The 16,424-nt window shown below is 35.4% G+C and overlaps 1 long non-coding RNA gene and 1 pseudogene across 1 annotated transcript; both read right to left on the bottom strand.

The window, feature by feature from the left end:
- The window catches only part of LOC125248630, a 46,878-nt pseudogene that overhangs the window by 26,016 nt on the left and 4,438 nt on the right, over positions 1 to 16,424 (bottom strand).
- On the bottom strand, positions 9,201 to 14,362 carry LOC125249015. Its single transcript, XR_007180474.1, has 3 exons — positions 14,231 to 14,362; positions 11,229 to 11,285; positions 9,201 to 9,247 (listed from the first exon to the last, which is right to left on the bottom strand). It is a non-coding gene; the product is annotated as an uncharacterized LOC125249015 (long non-coding RNA).

The raw sequence follows: 16,424 nt of genomic DNA on the forward strand, positions 1-16,424 counted from the left end.
AACTTTAATTTCTTTTCGACTGAAGAAAGAAAGACATGGACATCTTGGATGACATGGGGGTGAGTAAATTACTAGGAAAAGTTTATTTAAAAGTGAACTAATCCTTTAAGGTGGTACATCGTATTCATTGGTCTAAGGTGCAACTCTGTAAAATATTTCCTGATGTTGACCCCTCCTGTCCACGCTGCAGTGTAGAGCCAGCCTCTCTTTTTCATTCATTTTGGGCCTGTTCTAAGTTATAAAGGTTCTGGGGAGAATTTTTAGTTGTTTTTCAGACATTTTTACCACAGTAATAGACCCCAACCCTTTAACAGCTTTATTCTGGATTCTTTCTGGACAATGTTAACATGCCTTTGTTTTACATAGACCTATTGTTAAAAAAAAAAAAAAAAAAACAGCTTTGTATTTAGATTTATTTATTTTATTTTTTTTTTAATTTTTGAGCTAAATCTCAACTGTCCTATGGTGCGACTGTGTCAAGCATGGTTCAATACATTACAACTTTATTAATTAAAAGGAAAAGCATACAAATGTTAATAAATACCTCAGGCATAATTTTTTAGTAAATGGCAATCCTTTTTTTTTCATCCATACATTTCTAAAAGCGTACTATCTTGATACATTTTGTCACAGAACATGATGTCCTCTGGTGTGACGCCATATCCTGATATTAAATCAGGCGATTTCATGGACAAATTTAAAGGACCCAATTCAACATCATGTTACTGTTCCTCTTGTGAAGCCCATGTCATGTGCACATGGTTAGTTTTTGTCTCAGAATTGTTCAAATATTTAACTTTTTTTGAACCACTATAAAAGTGTTAAGTTTTGTTGTCCTTTGGTGTGACACCCCTAAATTATATTTTTTTTTAATTAAAAAATATATGTTAAACTACATAATCATGGAAAATTATGCAAATGTGTCTTGCTAACTGCTAATGACAAGTTAGCTATGAATAGCAAGGTCAACTCAAAAAGCTGAAATATCCTATGGTGTGACAGATAATGTCCACTGATTTGACACCTTTTCTGTCACACCTGAGGACAAGGTCTCTTTAAAAACATTATAAATAATTAAATAAGATTGTTTAACTCCTTTTTTTTTTTTTCCAACAGTTGAGTATTGCAGTAGGGGAGATATAATCTTCACTTATCTTAAAATTGTATAATTTTCAGCTGTTTTGAAAGGATGACGGCAAAGTTTGTCTTGTATTTACTGAAAATGTCCAACGAGTCATGGGGAAAAAATATTGTAAATAACTCTTACTAATATGGAGGCAACTTACTACACCAACATCATCATTCACAGTTTCAGTTTCTTCTCCTTAACCCAATAACATGGGTCTTGAACTACATTACCCAAATGCACTGCTTATTACTAGGACAAACCACTCGTGTCATCAAAAAGAAATGAACTTAAACTCAGATTAACATTTACAAGCCTCCTCAAACTCATTAAAATGAACATAGGACATAACAGATACTTCAGATGTTGTACTGTTCATAGAAATATGACACAATCGCACGTTTAAAGCCATAACATTTAACATTTAATTTAACACACAGCAGGGTTAACAGCAGTATTAACACCACATTTTGTTCTGATTTTATCAGGTCGTAACTTCTATTTAATATGTTCCAAGAGCTTGTTTGAGCTGTCCATTAACACAAACACATAACATTACCTCTCTTCAGAGTGTTTATCCCGCCAGCTGAAGAAGAGCGCGCAACACTGGGGAATATACCATTGATCGAAGAGAGGGGGTTATGCTGCATCGGTAGCGCAACAGAACAAAACACATCTTTCTAATCAAACACATGCAGGGTAGGGCAGTGTTGCAGTTATAATGTTTGATATGCACCAAGACTAAATGACATGTAAAACAATTACAATTTCCATACTATGTAAGTTTAATATCCCAACCCCCTTCCCCCACCTTAATGAAATATGGATCATCCCTTACTTACTCTCTCTGCACCCGACCCGATTGAGAAGCAACTATTTTACAAAGTTTGAGAATAAGAACATGTTCGCACCATAACTCCAATTTCAAATGGTTATTAAATTTAGATTGTTTTTCTAATTAGGAGCTAAATATAAAAAGCACAAAATATGGTAGCGTTATCATTTAACAATATAACAAGTTTATGGATTTATAAATGAATTAAAAGCAAAAAAAAAAAAAGCAAAACACACCTGATGCTCTTCTATGTTTTCTAGAAGTAGTGCTGTATTTTTATGTAATTCATTTTAAAAAGGTACACCTCCATCTACTCCGACGAAAGGGTCTTGAAAGCACCTGCCATCGTGACTTCCCACCTCGTAAATACGGACCGTTTTTATTCTTACATAATTTTTAAATTTATTTTTAAAATCAATATTATTATACATATTAAAAATCAAGAGAGAATGAGAATTAATAAAGGTATGTGTTTGTTATCCCCATCAATCTCCAATTAATCAAACACACATCTCTACAATCCTCTACTGCAGCAAAAGATTTGTTCTTACCTTGGGTTGAGAGCATTGTACAATGATAAAAGATTTCAAGGTTGATGCAGAAACTTGGGAAAATTAGATCCAGGCAGTAGATAAAGTTGATGAAAAGTTATTTATTCATTACAATTAAATTTAGCCTCACACGCAAACTTTAATCGATAATGAAAATACTTAATAAACCAAAAGGTAAAATAACAACCATAAAGAAGCAGTCAATAGTTAATAATAAAATTTAGAGTATTGTAAAATCCAGAGTATTGTATCTAATAGATGAAGGTCAAAAAGAGCAATAACATTAAGACATTTGCAGATGCAGAAGCCCAGGAGAGTAAAGGAGAGAAAAGCTGAATTATCAACGACTCAGTCCATATTATACCATAAGCATACAGGGAAATTCCCAACCCACACAAACTGATGTTTTTGTTAAAATGAAAAAGGTTAATTTCACCCATTACGTCATCCACTGGTCCAGTGTCAAAAATAGTTGTTTTAACCCTTAGGGAATTTTGCAGATCTTGCACTATTAAATGTCAGCAAACATTAATTCTGAAAAACATAACTTCTGCAGAACTTGGCAGGCGTCCAGTGTCTAACCACAAACGTGTCAGCATGACCTGTCACACTGGAACACTTTAAAGACAACTGAACATAACAATCATACTCTTAAATATAAAATAAAAATAACCATAAAGGTACAATAACAAGTAAATACTTGAAAATATGATAGGAATTAATATATAAAGTAGGAGTACATGAATATATGAAAGCAAAAGTAAAACTGATGAATCATCAGCCATAAATGATTAAAAATAAATATCAATAAAAATGCATGAATATGAATATTGACCATTTCGGATCCACTAAAGGTGCAGTCCACACCATAAATCCAAACATGAAGGGCATACACACGCATAAAACTGACGAGACCAGACAAAGAACAACAGAAAGGAAGGAACTTAAGTAGTGAGGAGAACAGGAAACCAAGTGGTGAGAAAAACAGGAACCAGTGAAAACTCAAACAAAGAGTTCAAAACAAACAGACATGTGACATTTTTAATTGTAAAATATGCTTATTAGGGCACCAATGGTGTGAGGACCCTATTGTAATTGCTCAGTCAATTATTTTTCTCCAAAACGAATCACATTTTTGATGGCCTAAACATGCTTGAAAACTTTGAAAACTCATCAGAAGTGGTGAAAATTTACGTGTGATATGGGTTTCAGAATTAGGTGTGGCAAAATTGTTATATTTAATATTTCTTTTACTTTGGTCAAAAAATAAATAATTCCAGTATGTACAGACAGCCAAAACCTAAATATGTGGTGACTTTGGTGACACCTGGTGACATACACTCACCTAAAGGATTATTAGGAACACCTGTTCAATTTCTCATTAATGCAATTACCTAATCAACCAATCACATGGCAGTTGCTTCAATGCATTTAGGGGTGTGGTCCTGGTCAAGACAATCTCCTGAACTCCAAACTGAATGTCAGAATGGGAAAGAAAGGTGATTTAAGCAAGTTTGAGCGTGGCATGGTTGTTGGTGCCAGACGGGCCGGTCTGAATATTTCACAATCTGCTCAGTTACTGGGATTTTCACGCACAACCATTTCTAGGGTTTACAAAGAATGGTGTGAAAAGGGAAGAACATCCAGTATGCGGCAGTCCTGTGGGCGAAAATGCCTTGTTGATGCTAGAGGTCAGAGGAGAATGGGCTGACTGATTCAAGCTGATAGAAGAGCAACTTTGACTGAAATAACCACTCGTTACAACCAAGGTATGCAGCAAAGCATTTGTGAAGCCACAACACACACAACCTTGAGGCGGATGGGCTACAACAGCAGAAGACCCCACCGGGTACCACTCATCTCCACTACAAATAGGAAAAAGAGGCTACAATTTGCACGAGCTCACCAAAATTGGAGAGTTGAAGACTGGAAAAATGTTGCCTGGTCTGATGAGTCTGGATTTCTGTTGAGACATTCAAATGGTAGAGTCAGAATTTGGCGTAAACAGAATGAGAACATGGATCCATCATGCCTTGTTACCACTGTGCAGGCTGGTGGTGGTGGTGTAATGGTGTGGGGGATGTTTTCTTGGCACACTTTAGGCCCCTTAGTGCCAATTGGGCATCGTTTAAATGCCACGGCCTACCTGAGCATTGTTTCTGACCATGTCCATCCCTTTATGACCACCATCCTCTGATGGCTACTCCAGCAGGATAATGCACCATGTCACAAAGCTCGAATCATTTCAAATTGGTTTCTTGAACATGACAATGAGTTCACTGTACTAAAATGGCCCCCACAGTCACCAGATCTCAACCCAATAGAGCATCTTTGGGATGTGGTGGAACGGGAGCTTCGTGCTCTGGATGTGCATCCCACAAATCTCCATCAATTGCAAGATGCTATCCTTTCAATATGGGCCAACATTTCTAAAGAATGCTTTCAGCACCTTGTTGAATCAATGCCACGTAGAATTAAGGCAGTTCTGAAGGCGAAAGGGGGTCAAACACAGTATTAGTATGGTGTTCCTAATAATCCTTTAGGTGAAGTGTATGATGGTATTAAAAATATCAAAAATATCAATAGCCACTATATGGCTGTAGTCCTCAATGGCTGCATATAGGCTGACATCTATAAACCATTGTTGTAATGAACTTTACCTCTTTAGTTTTAGATTTTATCACAAGTTCGAATTTTTTAAAAACCATTTGTGTTGGGTGAGAGACTATACAAATATGCCAATATACGCTTACAGACAAATATGACCATGCTTTAAGAAAAAGACAAAGTAGGAGACAAGTAAATGGTAACAACAGAGAAGAATAAACAATGTACAACATGTTTTGTTTGGAAGCATCAACAAATCTTGCAGTAGGACTTTGATCTGAAGCGTGTGTGTGTCTCCTCAGAAGACTCGACGCTGACTGAAATGATGGAGCGGTGACGTCATTGGTCAGAGACTGCTGTCCGGGGAGAGGGCGCTGAGCTCTGAATATTGGCCCGAACCCAGAGTACTGCCCCTGGTGTGGTAAAAGTAGATAGAACTAGAAGTGAGGAGATGGGGTGGAGGAGGGATGCTGATAAACTCTCAGATGAACAGAGGTAAGTCTGATGAATTTATTCCTTGATTAACTGAATGCTCTCCACCTGTGCTAATTAGGTTAATTATCTGAACTTGCTCCTCCCGAACTTTGTTAATAAAACATCATTTGGTAAAAACTATGTATTGTTTAAAGTTCATAGTAATTGTTCTGACTTCATGAAGCCTCATGGTGTGAATGAACATCAAACTGACTAGAAAAAACTCTTTCAAATGTATATATGATATTGGATATCAAGGGTGAAACTGTTAATAATGTTGACAGACAACAATTTCATTCAATGACAGTCATGTGTGGGTGAAATTATTTATTATACAAAAAATATAAATGAAAACATGTAAAGCCCCAAAAACAATCATGACTTCATCACTTTCAGAACTAAAATGATTCCTGACACAAGCAGTATATGCATAGAATAAAAACAATAACAAGTTTAATCAATCATTACTTGAAGCAAAAAAAAAAAAAAAAAAAAAAATAAGTAAAAAAATAAGTAAAAGTGAGAATAAATGAGACAGATCTCTCTTTATACTGATTTATAAGAGAGCCAGAGTATTTCAAGAGAAGAAGAGAAGCAAAGTGTCCAGTTTCTTAATTATGTGAAATAATATCTTGGATTTCCATGGAAGAGCAGCAGTGGAAGAGAAACTAGATGTTCAAATGAAAAACAATGAAGAATGAGATTAAAAAAATAAATTCAAATTCATGGCCTTCAAAGCTTTTTTCCAGTGTGAATTTTCTGGTGCTCTTTCATTTCATCATCTTTAGTAAAGGACTTCCTGCTCCTAAACACACACCGCCGTGTCTTTTCTACTGTAATATTATTTTTTCGGTTTTTCTTTTCTTGTTCATGTCCATCAGATCTAAAAGAAACATTAATTCATGTGAGATTTCAAATGAGAGACAAACTTGAAATGAAAAGCGAAGCTCAAAGATCATGGACAGTTCAATAGTCATTTTAATCCCATCAAATCTGCTCGACAACTGCTGTGTCACGATTATGATCTATTTTAATGTCATCAAGATGATTTGTGTTATAAATCACTAGTTTGGTCATGAAACTCTAGATGGCGCAGGCTTGTAATCTGTAAAATATCACATCATTTCCTACATGACTCAAGCTGATTGGTCAATGCTGCTTCTGCAGCCAATGAGATGCTTGCGCAATATTTAAATAGTTTCAGGGCTGCGTCTGAAAACTGGAAAATCCTGCCTTCAGAGGACACATTTCAAGATAGGAAGGCATCAAGGCATGTTCAAATCCATTGTTAGCTTTACTTATCATCTCCTGAGATACCTTCATATGATCGATTTTTGAAGAAGGCATATATGTATCCTTCACTGCCTTTAATATCCCACAATCCTGTGCTTTCCATTCTGTCAGAGTTGAGCTAGAAAAATAAAGATGGCATCCTAAAGCTGTGTTTGCTGGTCAGTTTGTGTGTAAATGTACGTTTTTGACCAACATTTTCCAATTTTGATGTCATTTCTAGCGAGGAATTACTACTGCATCAATTAAAGGGGCTCTATGTAAGAATGACAACTAGTGGTTAAAATGGGTACTGCAGTTCAAATTCAAAATATTGTTCGCCCCGCCCCCTCCACCTCAGACTTGACGCTCTCACGGGTTGCCAGTTTGAAGACACGCGACAGGAGCGACTTTGGAAGGCAAGGTGACTTACACACTGTGAAATAATTAGTTGATTTATGGATTTATGATGAGTTGATATCATGTTTAATATGCTCCCGTTCATAGAGATTTTTAGATGGATGCTCAGGCTTTTTAGGTCCGGTAGAATCTGCGATCTCTGACACAGTTTGTTCACTGGCTTCCATGGCTGCAATTTGCTGCATGTGTTTTTCGACTACTGCCAACTCGGGGTGGCGAAATACTATTAGGTAAATTAGCAATGTGCGGTCTTGCACAGAAGGAAACAAAAAACAGAAATTCTGACACGGAAAGCAAATTTCAAAGTACAATAACTGGCTGTAGCAATGGTTTTCAGAGAAATGAGAATGTGAACTGAGCACGTTTAATAAATATCTGCAAACACATTATGGTATTTTTATGCTTTAATACAGTCAAAAACGTATTTGTCGTGAGACAGGCGGGAAGAGTTGTCTCGACAAAGAAGACCTTTTCCTTCACAGCATGCGATTTTAAATATTTTAAGATGATATGTATTCACTGGTTATTGTTGTATACTGCAACTAATTAAGCACTTTAACTATACAAACTTTTATTTTTATAAAAGCACAATGTGTTACTGTGATTTTACTGGTGTAGCTATAATTGTACTTTGTTCACTGATGAAATATGGTTAACATGTTGGTAAATCTGTACACAGCAAAATCCTCAGAGTTAAATCAACTCTGCTCAGAGTACATATGGTCCCTCTCTATATAGTGTTAAAGTAACACTGAAGCAGAGTGAAAGTTAATGAGATAATTAAATGATTAAGTTACGATTGAGCAGTAGTGATGAACACCTGCTGTTAACAAGCATAATCACTGAAAAGAAACACAATAACTACAAAGGACTTCCAGCCACAGCCTTAGATGAAATCAAATGAAGATAAAAGACGTTAAATGTCTCAAATTCTGATTAAACAACTCCACAAACAGCATTATCTCATTAACTTTAACTCTGCTTCAGTGTTTTTTTCTCCAGTGTGGATCTTCATGTGTTTCTTCAGGTTACTTTTACAAGAGAAACTCTTTCCACACTGATCACACGTGTGCGGCTTCTCTCCAGTGTGGATCCTCTCATGTCTTTTCAGATTTGATGACACACTGAATCTGTTGTCACAGTGTGAACACTTGTAAGGCTTTTCTCCAGTGTGAATCTTAATGTGCATCTTCAGGTAACTTTTATTAGAGAAACTCTTTCCACACTGATCACACGTGTGCGGCTTCTCTCTGCTGTGGATCCTCTCATGTTTTTTCAGATGTAATGACTGATTGAATCACTTGTCACAGTGTGAACACTTGTAAGGTTTTTCTCCAGTGTGGATCATCTCATGTGTTTTCAGATTTGATGACACACTGAATCTCATGTCACAGTGTGAACACTTGTAAGGTTTTTCTCCAGTGTGAATTCTCTCATGTAGTTTTAAACAAGTTGCTGAAATAAAAGTCTTCTCACACTCAAAGCACATGTACTCTCTCACACCAGTGTGTATTTTCTGATGTGCATTTAAAATTTTCAGCAGTGAAAAACTCTTTCCACACACAGAACATGAATGTGGCTTCTCCTTCGTATGAACTTTCAGGTGTTCCTTCAGAGCTGATTCCCCATGAAATGTTTTGCCACACTGATCACATGTGAACGGTCTCACTCCGGTGTGGATCCTCTTGTGTTCTTTAAGGAGTGATGATTGTGTGAAACTCTTCCCACATTGATCACATGTGAACGGCTTCTCTCCAGTGTGAACTCTCATGTGAAGCTTGAGACTTTGTTTGGTTATGAAACTCTTTCCACACTGAGTGCAGGTTGTAGATTTCTTGGCTCTTCTTTTCTTTAAAAATGTCTTTTTAGTCTTTGAGTGACTCAAAGATTTTTCTCCAGGTTTGTCATGATGTTTCTCCTCCACTTCACTCAGTTCTTCACTCTCCTCCTTCACTTCCATCAGCTCTGAAATGAAAGAAACAAAAGTTTAATTTAATTTTCAGTATATCAAAACAAAATTATTCAAAGCAATAAATATTAAGTGAAAGTTCATAAAATTGAGACTTGCTGTGATAGACGACTACTATAAAATATTCCAATCATTTAGATTTATTTTTATAAATGAACTGCATATGTCCATTAGGCATGTGACGGTATCAAATTTTCATGTTGCGATAATTGCTTAAGCTTTATCACGGTATACAGTATTATCAAGGTATTGAAACAAGTTGCAAAGAAAGTGTTGTCATACTAAATCAGGTTTACGAACTCTTTCTTATAGCAAAAAGAACTATGCAAGTTTAAATACTATAACAAAATACACAAAAAATAAAGTTAAATGTTTCAAACAGATTAAAACGCAAAATAATTATAAAGAACAACAGGTAACACTTTACAATAAGATCTCATTATTTAACATTAGTTAATGCATTAACTAAGATTAAGAATGAGCGATAGCAACATTTGTTACAGAAAGCATTATTTTCTCTTAGTTAAAAAAATACAATTGATCATTGTTAGTTTTAGCTCAGGTTCATAATGAGTTAACATGTTAACTAATGAAGCCTTATGTCACTAAGTTTTACTGAAAAATAACAAATTATCAGAACATTTTCATTCACTATAGGGCAGGTTGTAGTCCAGATTAAAATATAAAAATGTTTAAGTTTATGAAAATAATTAGCCTATTAAGTCTTTAAGTGTTAAATAGTTGGTGCTGTGATGAACAACATTGTGAATACAAAAAAAAAAAAAAAAAAAGATTGACTGTTTGAAGCATTTTAAAAACTTCACTAGCACAGCTGGTTTGTTTCCAGGCTTTCCGGGGTAACCGCTGCATTTCTGCTGTTCCATCTGCTGTCAGAAAGTAAATGTGTACTTTCATTCAGTGCGTCTCTTCTCTCATTTGTTTACATCTGAGTATGCCTCTTTTCAGACATGGGGACTTGTGACTTGGTGACTTGGACTCGAGTCGACTCGAGTTGCTATTTTTATGACTTGTGACTTGACAAAAAATAAAATACTTGAGACTTGACTCGGACTTGGAAGTTAAAGACTCTGGACTTGACTTGACTTGAGACACGATGACTTGAATGACTTGAGTGTTAAATCACATCATGTTTTCAGTTTGAATATAAAATATACATATACTGCATACAGGCATCCATACACCGGCAGCGCTTTCTCTCTCTTCTCTCCAACAGCGAGTTCACGCACACCGCAGTTAAACACAGACACGCCTCCTGTCACTCACTCAGCGCAGCGGTCCGAAGGGTTTTTTGTTATGATATGAAATGTTAATATCAATATTATAACACGCAGTGACGCAGCGACATCTCTGCATCGGGACCCCTCTCTCGTTACGCTGTTTATGCTTTTGCCGCCGCATTCAAACTGGCGCAGCGCTTACTTACAATAAAATGCCTAATTCAATTTATTAAACATGAAGAGGACATATACGTCTGTCAGGCAAAAGCGAAAAAAAAAAAAGCATGAAGAAGCATGAAGATTAAACAAAAAGCGCCGTTTTTTCCAGATATTATCATTGATTTTATTCAGCGTACAGTTTAATGAACAAGAACTAAATATCAAGTGACTTACATTTTAGACACCAAATCGCTTATTTCGCTCTATTTCACCAACGAAAATAGTTCCAAAGTCCAACTAGTTCCAAAGCACAATTAACATCCAAATTGTGCATGTTAAAAAGGTATCAATGTCTGAGAGATATTACCGAATATAGGCACACGTCTAATGTTCCTGACACTTTCTATGAATAAGGGACATTAATCTTCCAATTGTAAGGAACCACCTGGCAGCCCAACAGCGTGGACGAAGGTATAATGCATGTATGTCTTTTCAGTGCTCCTGTGAAGTTCTTTATTTAGTTTCAATTTTACTTTAGCTCCACACTTAATCTGATTCTTTAGTGGAACACTGGACTCACCACAGGATCAGGCCCAAATATAGAGAAACACCAGCAGTGCCTTTCCTCAAGTGTTTACTGTAGGCAAAAAATGGGACAGTGTTACAACAATCATCTTTTCTGGTTTCACAAACCGAGAACCGGTTCTCATCCGAAACCGGTAGTGTTTTTTGAAAAGAACTGAAACCGTGCAAGATTTCCAAGTTTCGGTTCTGAAAACGGTTCTGGTGTGACGGATGGGCGAAGTGCGGGGAGCATATCCTTTAATAGAGATGTCTCACCTCATGAATATTATAGCAATGAATGCACTGAAAAGCCCTCACGCAACTCATATACGTCAGATTTCAATGCAGAGAGCGATAGAGAGAGGTGCCCAAAGCTGCATGATTAATCTTTAAAAGATCACATTCTTAATTTCAACATCCACATGATCTAATTCCTAAATGACGATTCACCCATGTATATTATACCTTTAACTAAAATTGTGACATTCAAATCTGTGTTTTCGCTGCCGTTGATCTGAAGAGAGCTGGCATGTGTAGATATAAACAGCTTCACAAACAATCTTTTCAAACGTACAGTATCATTATTTATGTGTGATGAATATTCAAATTATAACAGAAATATACAAAATTTTATTATTCAGATAGAAACACTGATGCTACTGATCAAAATGTAATAAATTATTTACCTTCTGAAAGTAACTGGACTTCAGATAAGTACTGTAATGATTGCACTGTTACGCCACTAGGTGGAAAATATATGTTAAACTACATAATCATGGAAAATTATGCAAATGTGTCTTGCTAACTGCTAATGACAGGTTAGCTATGAATAGCAAGGTCATTAACTGACTCAAAAGGCTGAAATATCCTATGGTTTGACACCTTTTCTGTCACACCAGAGGACAAGGTCTCTTTAAAAAGCATTATAAATAATTAAATAAGATTGTTCAACTCCTTTTTATTCTTTTTTTTTTTTTTTTATCATTTTCAGTGTTCTTAAGTGCAATAATTACATTGAATAACAAATACAGAAAATGTATACTGTTAAAAAGTGTCATGAAAATAAGCATAACATGTGATACTACTTTGTTTTTGAGAGAAAGAATTGAGTGAGAGAAATGAGTGGGAGGAAGAGGACATGGAATTATAGCAAGAAAATTAACAGGGATCCACATTTAGAAGGGAAAAGATCCTAGAGAAAGACGCAAAGTACAAAAACAAAACAAAATGACGCCTTAAAAAGAGCAGCCATATACTTTACATTTTTTATTTATTTATTTTATTTTTTTAAATGGTTGATGTAACAAAATGAAATGTTATTTCTTCTTAAACAAATGAATTACATAAAAAAATGTTTGGGGGTTAAAGTTTCAAAGATATTTGCTCTGTCAAGGAGTCACCGCTCATTTTGTTGATTTAGAAAAAAAAAAAAACATGTTGGTATTGTTTGTATCAAAATTAAGTTCTTTCTTCTTTGACACATTCAAGGTTAAATAAAAATACTTTAATGTAATATCCCTCACTCTATTTAATGAAATAACTACCATTTCTGCCCTTTAATGTGACAATGTCCTATGGTGCAGATTTATCTTTATCTCAAAATATCTTAAAACAACCGTTGAGGATTGCAGTAGGGCAGATAAAATAATCACTCATCTTAAAATGGTATAATTTTCAGCTGTTTTGAAAGGATGACAGCAAAGTTTGTCTTGTATTTACTGAAAATGTCCAACAAGTCCATCAAGTCATGGGGAAAAAAATAATGTAAATAACTCTTACTAATATGGAGGCAACTTACTACACCAACATCACCATTCACAGTTTCAGTTTCTTCCCCTTAACCCAATAACATGGGTCTTGAACTACATTACCCAAAATGCACCACTGATTACTAGGACAAACCACTCCTGTCATCAAAAAGGACTGAAATGAAACTCAGATTAACATTAACAAGCCTCCTCATACTCATTAAAATGAACAAAGGACATAACAGATACTTCAGATGTTGTACCATTCATAGAAATATGACACAATTGCACGTTTAAAGCTATAACATTTAACATTTAATTTAACACAAAGCAGTATTAACACCACATTTTGTTCTGATTTTATCAGGTCGTAACTTCTATTTAATATGTTCTAAGAGCTTGTTTGAGCTGTCCATTGACACAAACACATAACATTACCTCTCTTCAGAGTGTTTATCCCGCCAGCTGAAGAAGAGCGCGCAACACTGGGGAATATACCATTGATCGAAGAGAGGGGGTTATGCTGCATCGGTAGCGCAACAGAACAAAACACATCTTTCTAATCAAACACATGCAGGGTAGGGCAGTGTTGCACTTATAATGTTTGATATGCACCAAGACTAAATGATATGTAAAACAATTACAATTTCCATACTGTGTAAGTTTAATATCCCAACTCCCTTCCCCGACCTTAATGAAATATGGATCATCCCTTACTCAATCTCTCTGCACCCGATTGAGAAGCAACTTATCTATTTTACAAAGTTTGAGAATAAGAACATGTTCGCACCATTACTCCAGTTTCAAATGGTTATTAAATTTAGATTGTTTTACTAATTAGGAGCTAAATATAAAAAGCACAAAATATGGTAGCGTTATCATTTAACAATATAACAAGTTTATGGATTTATAAATGAATTAAAAGCATAAAAAAAGCAAAACACACCTGATGCTCTTCTATGTTCATTTTCTATAAGTAGAAGTGCTGTATATTTTTGTGTAATTCATTTTAAAAAGGTACACCTCCATCTACTCCGATGAAAGGGACTTGAAAGCACCTGCCATCGTGACTTCCCACCTCGTAAATACGGACCGTTTTTATTCTTACATAATTTTTAAATTTATTATTAAAATCAATATTATTATACATATTAAAAATCAAGAGAGAATGAGAATTAATAAAGGTATGTGTTTGTTATCCCCATCAATCTCCAATTAATCAAACACACATCTCTACAATCCTCTACTGCAGCAAAAGATTTGTTCTTACCTTGGGTTGAGAGCATTGTACGATGATTAGAGATTTCAAAGTGGAGTCCACACCATAAATCCAAACATGAAGGGCATAAAACTGACGAGACCAGACAAAGAACAACAGAGAGGAAGGAACTTAAGTAGTGAGGAGAACACGAAACCGAGTGGTGATAAAAACAGGAACCAATGAAAACTCAAACAAAGAGTTCAAAACAAACAGACATGTGACATTTTTTTTATTGTAAAATATGCTTATTAGGGCACCGATGGTGTGAGGACCCTATTGTAATTGCTCAGTCAATTATTGTAATTGCTTAGTAATTGCTTAGTCAATTATTCTTCTCCAAAACGAATCACATTTTTGATGGCCTAAACATGGTTGGAAACTCTGAAAATTCATCAGAAGTGGTGAAAATGTACGTGTGATATGGGTTTCAGAATCAGGTGTGGCAAAATTGTGTTATATTTAATATTTCTTTTACTTTGGTTAAAAAAATAAATAATTCCAGTAAGTTCAGACAGCCAAAACCTAAATATGTGGTGACTTTGGTGACATCTGGTGACATATGATGGTATTAAAAATATCAAAAATATCAATAGCCACTATATGGCTGTATAGTACTAAATGGCTGTATATAAGCTGAAATCTATATAAACCATTGTTGTAATGAACTTTACCTCTTTAGTTTTAGATTTTATCACAAGTTAAAAATGTTTAAAAAAAACATTTGTGTTGGGTGAGACTATACAAATATGTCAAAATACGCTTACAGACAAATATGACCACGCTATAAGAAAAAGACAAAGAAGGAGACAAGTAAATGGTAACGACAGAGAAGAATAAACAATGTACAACATGTTTTGTTTGGAAGCATCAACAAATCTTGCAGAAGGACTTTGATCTGACTTTGAAGTGTGTGTGTGTAGCCTTCATGAAGCCTCATGGTGTGAATGAACATCAAACTGACCAGAACAAACTCTTTGATATGTATATATGATATTGGATATGTTGTATTTGTTATCCCCCTCAACCTACAGTTAATCAAATACACATCTCTATAATCCTTAACTGCATCAAAAGATTTGGTCTTACCTTGGATTGAGAGCGTTGTATGACGATCAAAGGTTTCAAGGTGGAGTCCACACCAGCTCAGTCAGGATCCGGTGCTCTTGAGGCTCGATGAAGTAAATCAATTACAGGTATCGATAATAGTTCTATGTAAAAGTAATTTCACTCTGAGACTTGTTTAGAAAGGTTTACGAATCGCCAAATACAATGGCTTCGGTTTAATAACAAGATACAGAATAAATATACAAGAACATAAAAGCGAGCAAAGTCTTCTGTTGTACAACTTCCAATATAGTCTGATCACATACTTTTTCCTGACATAAAACATGTCAATTTGTCAAAGTATAAGATACACAGGTCATCTACGGGCTACACCCGTTCAACGACTTTTAACACATTTTACTAACTCGAACTTTATGACCTTCACACTGGCTCCCTCTAACGATTCTAGTTCGGCAAATAAGGAATACAGTTTGTTTAGCTTGCATTAAAAAACACACATATTCTTTAGCTTGCGGTAAAAACATACATCTACCAGTTCTCCTTAATACTTCTTGTTTCAGCAACTGAAACACACATTGTGGTTAGCTTGGTTATTACTAGTTCCCCTTAAGGCTTCTTGCTCAGCAACTGAATTGTGGTTAGCTTGCCTCAACACTTCTAGATAAAAACAAACATCTTGGCTAGTTTGCATTTTTGACCTTTTTGGCCTTTACACACAATATTCAGACTCAACTGGCGCTGAAGCTTTTGTAGTCAAAGCTTCAACCTTGTTTGTAATCTGTATTCAACATACATGATTGTTTAATAAGCATAATCAACTTCAAATTAATTCTTTGAGGAGTTTAATAGTCATTTTAATCTCATCAAATCTGCTCGACAACTGCTGTGTCATGATTATGATCTATTTTAATGTCATGAAGATGATTTGTGTTATAATTCACTAGTTTGGTCATGAAACTCTAGATGGAGCAGGCTTGTAATCTGTAAGATATCACATTGACCCAAGCTGACTGGCCAATGCTGCTTCTGCAGCCAATGAGATGCTTGCTAAATATTTAAATAGTTTCAGGGCTGCGTCTGAAAACTGGAAAATGTTGCCTTCGGAGGACACATTTCAAGATAGGAAGGCATCAAAGCA

This window comes from Megalobrama amblycephala, linkage group LG1 (genome assembly GCF_018812025.1).
Source record: "Megalobrama amblycephala isolate DHTTF-2021 linkage group LG1, ASM1881202v1, whole genome shotgun sequence".
NCBI classification, from domain to species: domain Eukaryota; kingdom Metazoa; phylum Chordata; class Actinopteri; order Cypriniformes; family Xenocyprididae; genus Megalobrama; species Megalobrama amblycephala.